This window comes from Bos indicus x Bos taurus, chromosome 12 (assembly GCF_003369695.1).
Source record: "Bos indicus x Bos taurus breed Angus x Brahman F1 hybrid chromosome 12, Bos_hybrid_MaternalHap_v2.0, whole genome shotgun sequence".
NCBI lineage: Eukaryota > Metazoa > Chordata > Mammalia > Artiodactyla > Bovidae > Bos > Bos indicus x Bos taurus.
Window position 1 is genome coordinate 34,119,113 of NC_040087.1, and position 13,845 is coordinate 34,132,957.

Here is a 13,845-nt window from a genome sequence, read left to right on the forward strand (position 1 = left end):
ACAGTTCCATTTTGTTACGAAATTGTAACTTACCAAAAGTACCTAGTACACATTAATGCTCATAATTCTTATTTCTCTCTCCCTTTCAAGGCACATAAACACTTTTTATTTAGTTTTAACACCTTCAGAAATAGATGAAATGTCACATAAAGTTAGAATGAAGATGGGTTTTCTCTTGCTATGCAAACTGTCAATTTATCTTCTTCCTACAAGGTTTTTAGAAACATGAATGCTTTGTTGACTCTCTTGATTGCAAATGACAGGATGCAGAGTAACCTGAATAAAGTGGACAATTTCTTACAAAAATACTGTTAGAATGTCTCACAGCCACCCAAGGACAGTCAGCAGGAGTTAGGATGCTGTGGCTTCAAGTAAGATAGTTCTACAATCAACCGCAAAGGAAAGCACTGTCATGCCACATGGTTATGGGTGACCAAGGGAAAAGAGCCCTAAAAAGCTTCACATGCTGAGAAATTGGCCACTTCAGCGCTCACCGTGGAAGAGCTACTGGCGGGACATCCAGAGCCGCACCTGCCCGCTCTGCTTATGAAAGGGTCCTGGGCCCCAGCTCTTAAAAGAAGGGCTGTTTTCTAGAAGTCGACATTTCTCTTTTGTAGTTGACTGATACATTCCCAAGTATCATATATCAAAAGGGCCTGGAAAGAGAGTCAGAAACTCCAAGTTAGGAAACCAAGTCAGTTCAGCCTCTCTAAGGAGAAGATGCTGAGCCAGGAGATCACTTGGGGAAATGCCTGAAGGATACACGGGAGGTGGCAGAGGCAGCAGGTAGACACCAATGCAGGTCTGACACCTGTGAAAGGAGGGCGTGGAGGAAGAATCTCAGGCAGGAGGAGTCTCGACTCAGCCCAGGCCAGTGTGGAATCCCCACGTCAGAACTCCCAGCAGAGGGGTCTGCAGCCCTCGGAAATTACCCAGCATCCATAGGGAAATGGACTCCAACCAACCAAAACCAGCTTGAGAAAGACCAAGGTGGAGAACTCGCACTTCCCATGTCAAAACTGACCACAAAGTTACAGTAATCAAGACAGTATAGTACTGGAATTTGTCGTGTAGTGGTCGTGTCTGACTCTTTGCGACCCCATGGACTGTGTAGCCCACCAGGCTCCTCTGTCCATGGGATTCTCCAGGCAAGAATACTGGAGCGGGTTGCTATTTCCTTCTCCAGGAGATCTTCCCAATGCAGGGATCAAACCTATGTCTCCTGCATAGAGAGGCAGGGTTTTTTTTTTACCATTGAGCCACCAGGGACAGATAGACAGAACAAACTAAGAGTCCAGAAATAATGCTTTGCATTTATGGCCAACTGACTTTTGACAGGGTGCTAAAACAATTCAACAGAGAAAAGATTACTCTTTTCAAAAAATCAGAACAGCTGGATATCCACACAGTAAGAATGAAATTGTCCATCTACTTCACATCATATACAAAAATGGATTCAAAATGGAAGAGGGTCCTAAATATAAGAGCTAAAACTAGAAACAGCTATACATTTTTATGACTTTGGGTTAGACGGTGGTTTCTTAGATATGATACCAAAAGCACAAGAGACAACAGAAAAAAGAGATAAATGAGACTGCATCAGAATTTTAACCTTTTCAATTTTGCTGTAAATTAAACCAACAAGAAAATGAGAAGACAATCCACAGAATGGAAGAAAATAGTTGCAAATCCTATCTCTGATAAGGGACTTATAGGCAGATATAGTAAGAACTCTTGTGAATCAGTAATAAAATGACAACCCAATTAAAAATGGCAAAGGATCTGAATAGACATCTCCCCAAAGAATACATACAAATAGCCATACAAACAGGTGTACATATAAGCACTGAAAAATGCTCAAAATCATTAACCACCAGGGAAATTCAAATCAAAAGTAAAATAACATGACACAATTCAAATCAAAAGTAAAATAACATGACACCTTCATATCCACCAGGATGGCTAGAATAAAGCAGGCAGTAACGAGCGTTCGTGAGAAACTGGAAACCTATATCACGAATGGAAAATAGTAAAGCTGCTTTGGAAAACAGTTTGGTAGTTACTCAAAAAGTTAATCATGGAGTTATTATATCCCTCAGAAATTCCACCCTAGGTATATACCCAAGAAAATGAAATATGAATATATTGAGCATATCAAATATATTTGACACTGATATGAATAAAACCTATTTACATATACCTATGTGAAATATGTCCACCCCAAGTTTTTCACATGAATGTTCATAGAAAATGTATTTATAACAGCTAAAAGTATAACCAACTCACAGTTCATCAACTGATAAGCAGTATATCAATACAGTGGAATATTATTCAGCAGTAAAAACAAAATACTGCAACATAGTTGAGCCTCAAAAACATAATACTAAGTGAAAGGCCACAAACGGTGATTCCAATCCTGTTAAATGTCCAGAATAGTCAATTCTATAGATACAGAGACTAGATTAATGGTTGCCTAGGGCTGGGTGTGGAGGAATGGGGAGTGAGTGCTAGAAGGTATGGGGTTTCTTTTGGGGAAGATGAGAATGTTCTAGAATTAGTGGTGATGTTTGCATAAATCTGTGAATACCCTAAAAAGCATTGAATTATACACACAAAATGAGTGTGTGTATATGTGAATTTTACCTCAAAGTGTTCAAGATGAAAAAAGAAACGTGAAAAGCAGAAATGGTCCATGCTCAGTCATGGATTGGACGAACCCAGGGGAAGCATGGCCCCATTACACAGCGGTGGGCCTCCAGGCTTAGTTGGAACCGAGTCCTCTGCCAAGTTTATGATTAACCTCTGTATTCTAAACTTTATTCCCTTTCTTGTTCTGCACCTGTTTCCCTTCAAGAATGAGGAGTATCAAAGAAGCGGGGGCACTGTGATGCAGGAGGACCCCGTGGTCCTTCCTTTGTCAGACCCCTCTCCCCCGTGTCCTCCAACTGCCTCTTGTTTGTAGAAAAACTTTAGCCTCATAGGTCTTCACCGAGTTCCAAAGAGCAAATCGAATCAGAGAAGTAAGAAAATGCAGAAACAAAGGCAAATAGTCAAGCAATTCAAAACAGTAACTGTTTACCATTAAACAAAGTCAGACCTTTAGTTCCTCCTTAAGGGCTGTAGATAATAGTCTGAGCCATCTTTGAGCTGTTTTGCAGATAGTGAAACCCCCATCAGATGTAAGAAGTTAACTGCTGACTGAGCACAAGTAAATTGACCCCAAACACATTGGAACCAGGTTTATGCTGTTAATTCCTGATTACCTCACCACCAACAAATCAGAAGAATGTGCAGGAGCTTTACCGCTGGTTCCTCACGCTCCAACCCTCCCCCTCACACCCCAACCTGTCTTCAAAAACCTTTCCTTGTTTGGCCTTGCAGTAAAGGCTGCCCTGTCCTTCACCACAACCACAGGTAGGCTTTACTGGAACCAGAGGAAGGGACCCACGTGAAGTTCAGTAACAGCATCAGGGGCTACCTGCCAACTGAAACCCCACTGCAGATTCCCTCAAAGACAACAACTGCACATTTCCACAGCATTCCCCACCCCAAGCCCCCAAACCAAGAACCATCACCTGGGATCAGCCAAACTGATGCTCACAGAAAGAGCTGTTCCCCTGCAGTTTCACAAAACTCATTTAGTACAGACCCATGCACACCCAGTGCCCTGGGATGAGTCAGGCCCTAGCGGGGCTGGGGGAAAAGCCCACCTGCTGGGCTCCCCTCCTCCTAACCCTTTCCTTCCCCCTTTCAGGTTTCCCTTCTCCTGACATTACAATCACTGCTAGCTGTAAGTGAAAGTGTCTTTTCACACATACACACTGGTTTATCCCATCCTCACACAGCACTTGATTACTACTGTCACTAACAAAGGATTTATTGACTATGCCAAAGCCTTTGATTGTGTGGATCACAAAAAACTGGAAAATTCTTAAAGAGATGGGAATACCAGACCACCTGACCTGCCTCCTGAGAAGTCTGTATTCAGGTCAAGAAGCAACAGTTAGAATTGGACATGGAACAACAGACTGGTTTCAAATAGGAAAAGGAGTACATCAAGGCTGTATATTGTCACCCTGCTTATTTAACTTATGTGCAGAGAACATTGTGAGAAATGCCGGGCTGGAAGAAGCACAAGCTGGAATCAAGATTGCCAGGAGAAATATCAGTAACTTCAGATATGCAGATGACACCACCCTTATGGCAGAAAGTGAAGAAGAACTAAAGAGCCTCTTGATAAAAGTGAAAGAGGAGAGTGAAAAAGTGGGCTTAAAACTCAACATTCAGAAAGCTAAGATCATGACATCTGGCTCCATCATTTCATGGCAAATAGATGGGGAAACAGTAGAAACAGTGACAGACTTTATTTTTGGGGGCTCCAAAATCACTGCAGATGGTAACTGCAGCCATGACATTAAAAGACACTTTCTCCTTGGAAGGAAAGTTATGACCAACCTAGACAGCATATTAAAAAGCAGAGACAATACTTTGCCAACAAAGTCCATCTAGTCAAGGCTACGGTTTTTCCAGTGGTCATGTATGGATGTGAGTGTTGGACCATAAAGAAAGATGATTGCCGAAGAACTGATGCTTTTGAATTGTGGTGTTAGAGAGGACTCTTGAGAGTCCTTTGGACTGCAAGGACATCCAACCAGTCTATCCTAAAGGAAATCAGTCCTGAGTATTCATTGGAAGGACTGATGCTGAAGCTGAAACTCCAATACTTTGGCCACCTGATGTGAAGAACTGACTCATTTGAAAAGACCCTGATGCTGGGAAAGATTGAAGGTGGGAGGAGAAGGGGACAACAGAGGATGAGATGATTGGATAGCATCATCAACTCAATGGACATGAGTTTAAGCAAGTTCTGGAAGTTGCTGATGGACAGGGAAGCCTGGCGTGCTGCAGTCCATGAGGTCGCAAAGAGTTGGACACGACTGAGTGACTGAAGTTAACTGAACTGATTGAACCACCTTGATATTTGAGTTACAGCCCAGACTACTGGACTTCCCTGGTAGTACAGTGGGTGGGAATCTGCCTGCCAATGCAGGGGACACAAGTTCAACCCTGGTCCAGGATGATCCCACATGCCACAGAGCAACTGAGCCCGTGCACCACAACCACTGAGCCCAAACCCTGGAGCTGGATCTACTGAAGCCCGAGCACCCTAAAACCTGTTCTCCACAACAAGAGAAACCACCACCATTAGACACCTACACATGGCAACTAGAGAGTAGCCCCTGCTTGCTGAAAATGGAAAAAGTCCAAGTGCAGCTACAAAGACCCAGTGAAATCAGACATAAATAAAAATTTTTTAAAAACCATCTGGACTACTGAATTTACAGCTGAAGCTTCAGAGCAATTCGGCATGATTATTACGAAGTTAATAACTCCGAGAATTTAGCTGAGTCCAAAGAGACACATGTGTTCCTCTATTCACTTCACAAATACTCCCTAAGCACCTGCTGTGCATCTGGTACTTTCTGGGCACTAGGGTTCCATCAGTGAACGGAACAGGGAACACCCTCTGCTGTCGTGGCACTTCAACTCTAGCAGAGAATCATGGAAAATAAAATGAACAAGTAGTAGTTTAAAGGTAACAACATCCATGGTGAAAAAGGGGAGGGAATGTGGAGTCTGGGGAACCAGGCAATGGAAAATTGCAGGTCAGAGGCAGCCTCCCTGGGAAAGTGACAAAAGACAGTGAAAGAACTCTGGGGTGTCTGGGGGAGGAGCCTTGGGGTGTCTGGGGGAGGAGCCACAGGTATCTGGGGGGAGGAGCCAGGGAATAGCACATGGGAAGGCCCTCGGGTGGAGATGTGCCTGACTCTTTGAAGGCTGTAAGAGGTCTACATTAAGACACTAAACTCTGTGGAATACTAATGATATATTTTTAAAAGCAAACAACAAATGGTCTCTTTCCACACTTACCTGTTGTCTAACATTCTTTGCAGGCACATAAGCGCCTGTTTGTGAACCTGTCCTTGAACGTAGAAACATTCAAAACATGAACTCCGCCCTCTTTCTTCTATATTTTATTTGGAAAACATTTAAATATGTACTACATGCTAGGTGTTTTATAAATTCACTTATTCCTTGTAACGCTCCCCAGGTAGCTATAATTATTATCCCCATTTTACAAGGGATCGGCTGAACCACAGAGAGGTTAGGTTACTTGTCTAAGATTCCACAGCTAATATACACCAGAGCTGTGATTTGAACCCAGTCTGCCTGGCTTTAGAGTCCACGCCCTTTACCTCTGTACTCTTGGGTCCCTGATGGGACCACGTCCCCCCCAGTGGAGAGCTGGCATCCGTGGGAACAGCTCCAAAGAGCCCGTTGTGCACATCCCTTCCCAGCTCCAAGTTCCTGGCTTCCCCTGGGTAACTAGAAACCAGCCACAGCGAGAGCTTTGACAGCAGGGGGTCAGGAAGCCCTGCAAAGTGGGATGTGTCCTGACGCCCAGCTTGTCCACCAGCCCACAACTGACGCCACCCATCCTTCACCCCGCACAACGGGCTTCCAGCCTTCTCCACATTTCTCAACTTGCATCCCTGCCCCCGCAGCTGTCGTCACAGCGGGGCTAACGTCCCCTGGGTCCCTGTGAGCAGAAGTCAGTGTCACGTCCGGTGTTGGCGTGCAGACGGAGGGTGCCTGTGACACTGGGTGTGGAATCCAGCCCTGCTGGGGGGACAGGCGGCCCCTCCCGATCACCTCCCCTGTGTCCACGAGTCTCCTCCATCCATATTCACGTCCACTGGGCAGCCTGATGTGGGGCTCCGCAGCCAGGGGAGAGTCAGGTCTGAACCGGGCACCCCACCCCCACAGCTGCGGGGACCCTCCTCTCAGATGCCATGCTCAGTATCTCAGCGTGGCTACTGGGCTCCCACCACACCATGTCTTGGGACCATGCTCGTCTGCCTTCTGCCCAGGGGTGCCCGCTGACCGCTTCCTGCCAGCTGGAGGCCCAGCACATCCGAGGCTGCTGCCCACACAGCGCTCCTGCCCTACCCCCGGCCCCACACTCCATCCCCCGTCCTCCCACTCAGGACAAGCATCCCCTACTTGGCGTGTCTACCCGTGACCTGACCACACCCCCTCACTTTCCAGGAAGCCCCTTGGTGGCCCAGTGCCACTTTTGTCTGTGTCCCCAGCACAGTGAGCAATGCCAGGGTGACCAGCGGCCCGTCCTATCATGTTGCCAGCCCAGCACCAGGCATCCAGGACCTGCGGGACGTGTGTGCAGAGAAGGGGCCTCCAGGGGTCTGGCCACATCCGGGGTCTGGCCAGGCGTGCCACCAGCCCACGCTGAGGCCAGTGTGGAAACGAGAGGCCCTGTCCACCCCGGGACACCCCTGCTGTCCCCCAGCTGGGGGTGGGGAAAGCTGAGCCCCAGCCTGTCCGCGGATGTTTATCAAGGGCTGTGGACGTGCAGACTCGCAGTTCCAGGAGCGTGGACCAACCCCTCTCTTTCAAGTGGCCTCTGGCAGGACCTCCTGGCCGCCATCGGGTGGTTGTGGGAAAGCGGGGGCCGGGGAGACGCTGTCGAAACCAGGGTAGAATTTCCCGACCTCAGAGTCTTTTTAACTCTTCACATTTTGGGGCTGCCATTCGAAGAGCAGGATCTTTCTCAGCTGTCACCCTGCCTTGAAGGCGTCAGGATACCCAGTGTTCTGTCTGGGAGTGCCATCCTTCCACCCCTCACCCGGAAGAATGTAATTTGGGGGAAGGGATATATGTATTTTTAAGAAGCATAGGTGAATGCTTATAACTTAATTTAAAAATCAGTGTCTTCTTCCTTATCTCAGAGGTTTACCACGGTTTCTCCCCAGGTCCTTCCCCAAGTCCTCTCCCGGACCCTCAGCACCTCTGCTGGGCACCTCCCAGGCCAAGAGCCAGAAAGGACAGCAGAGCCCCAGAGCACTGCCTTCACGTGAAGGCTTTCAGAAGCACTGAGATGTCAATGGCTTTTGCTTTGATTACTAATCTTCCCTGTAGTTCAAACGGTAAAGAATCTGCTTGCAGTGCAGGAGACCAGGGTTCGATCCCTGGGTTGGGAAGATCCTCTGGAGAAGGGAATGACAGCCCACTCCAGTATTCTTGCCTGGAGAATCCCATGGACAGAGGGGCTACAGTCCGTGGGGTCACAAACAGTCAGACACGACTGAGCGACTAACACATACATGCTATTCTTACCATTTGGGGTCGCCTGTAGAGGGCTTCCCTGGTGGCTCAGTGGTAAAGAATCCACCTGCCAAGCAGGAGATGCGGGTTTGATCTCTGAGTCGGGACAATCTCCTGGAGGAGGGCATAGCAACCCACTCCAGTATTCTTGCCTGGAGAATCCCATGGATGGAGAAGACTGGCAGGCTACAGTCCAAAGGGTCACAGAGTTGGCCATGACTGAATGACTAAGCATGCACACACACAAATACATGTTTGAACAGTAGCTTTGTACAGCTCTTGAATGAGGTAATTTAAAAGTAGCAGTGTGTTTTTGGTTTTTTAAGTCATGGAATTGGAAAATAATTTTAAATATAATGAAAAAAAGTAATATACTTAGAAATCTATAGCATGAAGTGTCGGGAGCTATTTCTCATCTCAGTCTCCAAAAGACCCAGGGCCTGCACCTGTCCATGGTACCTTCTCGGGCCTCTGCACCCACCCTTCTTCCAGCCCTGGATCTGGTGTCTCCCGTCTGGTCACACTGAATTCCCCCAAGTTCTCTCAACACATGACAAAAAAGATGGCCACTATTATAGAATAGCCACTTTCTTTGTGCTAGACATGCTCCTAAGATCTTTATGTATATTAACATGTGTAATCCTCAGAACGACCCTGGGAGGCGGGTACCATTCTCCATCCTTGTTTATGGATGGGGAGACCAAGGCACGGAGATGTTGTCACTTGCCTGAGGTCGCACAGCTACGAAGCCAGGCAGAGGGAGCCCAGCCTCCACCTTATGCTCCTGTGCAGAGCTGCCCTCAGCCCTGCCCTGCCCACCAGACCCCACTCCATCTGCAGGAGCCCACGCATCACCCCTCACAATGCCATGACCACCAGCTGAACGGCCACCACCATCCTGGGTCTCATCTCACACCTCAGTCACTGCCCCTCCCCCGAGTGTGATCATCTGCTCCCCCATCATCCCCCCCATTCTGTGTCCCCACCAGGGTCCACGTGGGTCATTTTTGCATTTTGAGTCTGGTGCATGGGGTCAATACACATTTGCACAAAGCATGGGAGATGGGTGTGCATCACAGAGCCCCTGAGGCTTGTGGCTGAAATGGGGTCCAGGCCCCTGGATGGTTTCCTGCCCTCTGCCTGCTGTCTGATGCCCTTGGATCTGCAGGATCCCCTGCCGCCCTGTGCCTCCTCTCCTCGGCTTCCTGGGCTGTCCCCATGCCCACTCTGTCTGGAGGCTTTTCGCCTTCTGCCTGTCTCTGTCTACCCTGCCTTCCTCCGTCTCTCAGCCTGAGACAAGGGCAGATAACAGACCCCAAGAAGGGACAGAAAGGCCAGGCCTGAGGAAGGGGGCCTCTGCATAGACCTGGGTCTCGTGATTGGAGGTGGGAACAAGATGCCCAATCCCTGGCAGGGTCAGCCTGTGATAGCGTCCTGCAGGCAACCTGAGAGGCTGAGGAAACACTCATCCCTTCCCACAGAGCTCACTCGGGCTCCGAGGGGCCACAGCCACAGCCGCTGAGCAGAGCCCCCACGGGCCCACAGCTCTGACACCGCCTGGTCCCCGACACGCAGAGCTCACCCTGGCTCCGAGGGGCCACAGCCACAGCCGCTGAGCAGAGCCCCCACGGGCCCACAGCTCTGACACTGCCTGGTCCCCGACACACTTCGCAGAGCGGCACGGCCAGCAGTCCCGCGGCCTCCAGGCTCTGCACACACTGGTGATGGCTGGTCTGCCCTCGTGGGCCACCCCGCACCCGGGGCTGGGCCTGGCCAGCCCATGTCCACAGGCACCAACTCTGTGAGGAATTCTCTCTATCCAGCCCCTGGTGCCTCCCCCTCCGCGGGCCCTCTGTCCATCCCCTCCACCTCAGCTAAGTCTCCACCGTCTGCGGGCCGGCTTGCTGGCTCCAGGGCTCCAGGGCGACGGCCCTCGTTCCTGGTCCCTGACTCCATCCCTCAACTATGTGATTCACAACTGAGTGCTCTGCGTGGTTGCTCCCCCAATCCCGTTCCGAGCTCACATATAATTTGCTGGCCTTTTCTCATTCCCCTGAGGTCTCTCTCAGTGCCTGTCTTTTCCAGACACTTTATCTCCCTGCCATTAGTAACTTGGTTTGGGATTCTTGCCCTCCTCAGGGCAATCCCTAAATTTTTTCCACCCTGATGCCTTTTATTCACTGCCCTCAATGAGTGCCTCTGGCTTTTTGCATCCTGGTCTCATCCTCATCTGGGGGGCTTGTGGAGTTTCGGAGTTTCAGTTACGGGGCAGCTGCCTCCCCGGGTCATCTGGGAGGCGAGGCCAGAGGCGGTGGGCCTTGCCACGGAGACCCCTCCTTCTGCCTCCAGATCCTGCTGGCCATGCCGTTGGGGAAGTCCTGGGAAGACTCAGAGACGTGAGCCCCAGTGAAAACATGAAATAACCGGGCCTGTGGGACTGTGAACGCATGTACGGGCACAAGTGTTCCTCCCAAGGGTGAGGCGTTCTCCTGTCGAGGGCAGGATGAGCTGTGTTTCCCATCTTTTTTTTACATGATGCAGATGGGTTAGCACTAGAACAAGATTAGAGATAAAGTTTCTCCACAGTTAATCCTGAGGCATGGGATGGGAGCCAAGGACAGATTTCCTTGGGATGGGGGCACAGAGGGAGAGTTTCTGCAGGATCTTTAAAAGTAAAATGGAGATTGCTCTATCCAGGAGGGCTTAAGTCCAAGCCTTGTAAAATGGGACCCTTACTACATTTAGATGCTATCAACATCTTCTGGCTTTGATTCCATCCTTTGGATATTGTTCTCAATGATACTTTCTCCTTCTATCCTATTTCAACTGTCTAATCTCAGTATCTCCAGGGTTATTCTGGGTTAGGAGCATGCTGTAAATGACAAATGAGCAGGTTTACCACAGGCCTTCTTGATCCTGGAAACTTTTTTGATCTCCACGCATCTCCTCTCAGACGCTGAAAATGCTTTATGTTTAAACCATGTAACCACCCTCCTCGGCTCTCAAATGTCACCTGAAACCCACAGCTTCAGGGTCTTGGCCATCAGCATCTCCAGGGAGGGGTCTCAGCTGAGGGACCATTTGAACTGAACCCCTATACCACTGATACATAACACAACACTCCAGTTGCCTGCATCCCGGGACGGCTGTTGCAGCAGATGTGGCAAACACAGTGCTCGACACAGACTAAGTGGCTGGTGGGTGTGCGGGCGGCTGACGGTGATGACAACAGGGTGCAGAAGTGGGCCTAAGTCAGTGTTTTCCCCTCTGGGTCTCATGTCCCCTATTCATCATTTACTGTCAGGACGTTTCCCCAACTTCAGACAATTCTGCAAAGCTACAGTCATTAAAACAGCATGGTATTGGCACAAAAACAGACATAAGATCAATGGAACAGACTAGAGAGCCCAGAAATAAACCCACACATCTATGGTCAACTAATCTTTTACAAAGGAAGCAAGAATATGCAACAGAGAAAAGTCTTTTCAGCAAGTGTGTTAGGACAGCTGGACAGCCACATGTAAAAGTCAGAACACACCCTTTTACCATACACACAAATAGACTCAAGATGGCTTAAAGACTTAAATATAAGACATGACACCATAAAACTCCTAGAAGACAGAACAGGAAAAACATTCTCTGACATAAATTGTACCAATGTTTTCTTAGGTCAGTCTCCCAAGACAACAGAAAAACAAAAATAAACCAATAGGACCTAATCAAACTTAACAACCTTTTACACAGTATAAGAAACCATAAGCAAAACAAAAAGACAACCTACAGAAATGGAAGAAAATATTTGCAAGTGATGTGACTGACGAGGGCTTAATTTCCAAAATATATAAACAGTTCATATAAGTCAACAACAATAAAACTTTAAAAATGGGCAGAAGAGCTAAATAGACATTTCTCCAAAGAATACAGATGGCCAATAGGCATCTGAAAAGAGGCTCAACATCACTAATTACTAGAAAAATGCAAATCAAAACTACAATGACATATCACCTCATGCCACTCAGAACGGCCATCAATAAAAATAACAAGTGTTATTTGTAAATAACACTGGAAATAACAAGTGTTGGAGAGAGTGTGGAGAAAGGAGAGCCCTCCTACATGGATGGTGGGAATGTAAGCTGGTGCAGTCACTGTGGGAAATGATATGGGGTTCCTCAGAAAAGTAAAAACAATTAGCATATGATCCTGCAATCCCACTCCTGGGCACATATCTGGAGAAAACTCTAATTTAAAAAGATAGGTGCACCCCTATGTTCATAGCAGCACTGTTCACAACAGCCAAGACATGGAAGCAACCTAAATGCCCAGTGACAGAGGAATGGATAAAGAAGATGTGGTACATACATGCAATGGAATATTTCTCAGCCATAAAAGAAGAAAGTGACGTCATTTGCAGCACCATGGATGGACCTGGAGATGATCACACTGAGAGCCAAGTCACCAGTCAGGCTTTCTTGGGGTAAGCTGGACCACGGTCTTCTGAGCACCGCAAAGTGCCGCCCCCACCCCCGACCCTGTTCTCAGTCTCTGCAGGGTCACGCCCACCGTGTGAAGCCATCACGGGCTGCTTTTACGGCATTTCACATTTCAGAAGACATTTCATTTTCTCTGATTAGCCTATACCTGGAAATCCAAAAGAGGTTTTGTCTTTGTTTTCAAGGCACCATGATTTGAGATGCTTCCAACATAGTGAAACCTGAGGCAGTGGGACCCTCTCCTCGTCCCCTGGGCAGGGGTGACTTGGCCCATGGGCACAGAGCTGCCCAGCACCCTTTTAGGCCTAGGTCCCAGCAAGCACAATGGGCATTTAGAATGAGAGACACAGGAGGGTCGGTGCAGGGGAGAGGGGAGAAGCTGTTGGGGGGGACCCCACGTCCACCTCCTTCACCCTCCCCTGATGTCTCCCTATGACTGCTTGCCCTCAATGGTCACATGAATGTGCTCCAGGCTGGGGCCCAGCTTCTACCCCACTAGGGCCTGGTCCAGAGTGAACACAAAGTTCCAGGTTCAAACCAGTACTGAGGGATTCTAGAAGGCGACAGCAGACAGGGCATGAAACCAAGCGGGCCCTTCTGTGCTCTGGGCCACGCGACTCAGTGGCACAGCCCCGAAGCTGCCCAACCCCAGGTCATTGTCACAGAAGCTACTCGCTGGGCAAGGCCAAGGCAGGCTTGTCAATGCTGGGCCTGGGGCTGAGGTAGGGCTGGGGCCCCATGTTAGGAGAAATCACAGCCCGGCACAAGCTGGAATCTCAGCTTCAGCCCTGGGGGCCGAGGGGAGTGTGTCTGGGCTCACAGACGTCCTGGGAAGGAATGTGAGCTCAGGACCTTCAAAGGAATCACAAGAAAGAAGAAATTCTCCCTGTGATCTCGGCCCTGAGGAGCAGATCAGATCAGAGTAGAGCAGGCAGACCACACCTGGGGAGGAGCAGTCACTGCAGGGCTGTGCACCGAGCCCCGCCCCCCGGGGTGGGCACCCCACACGCAGGACGCTTGGGAGGGACCGCAGGCTTCAGGGAACCTCTGGGGTCCAGCTGGCTCGATCACCATCTCCCAGTTGGTGCTGTCCCCCCATCCAGCACCATCCCAGCAGGAGAGGGGCCCAGGTCCCTGCAGGGTGGGCACAGGCTGGTGACGGGGGAGGGAA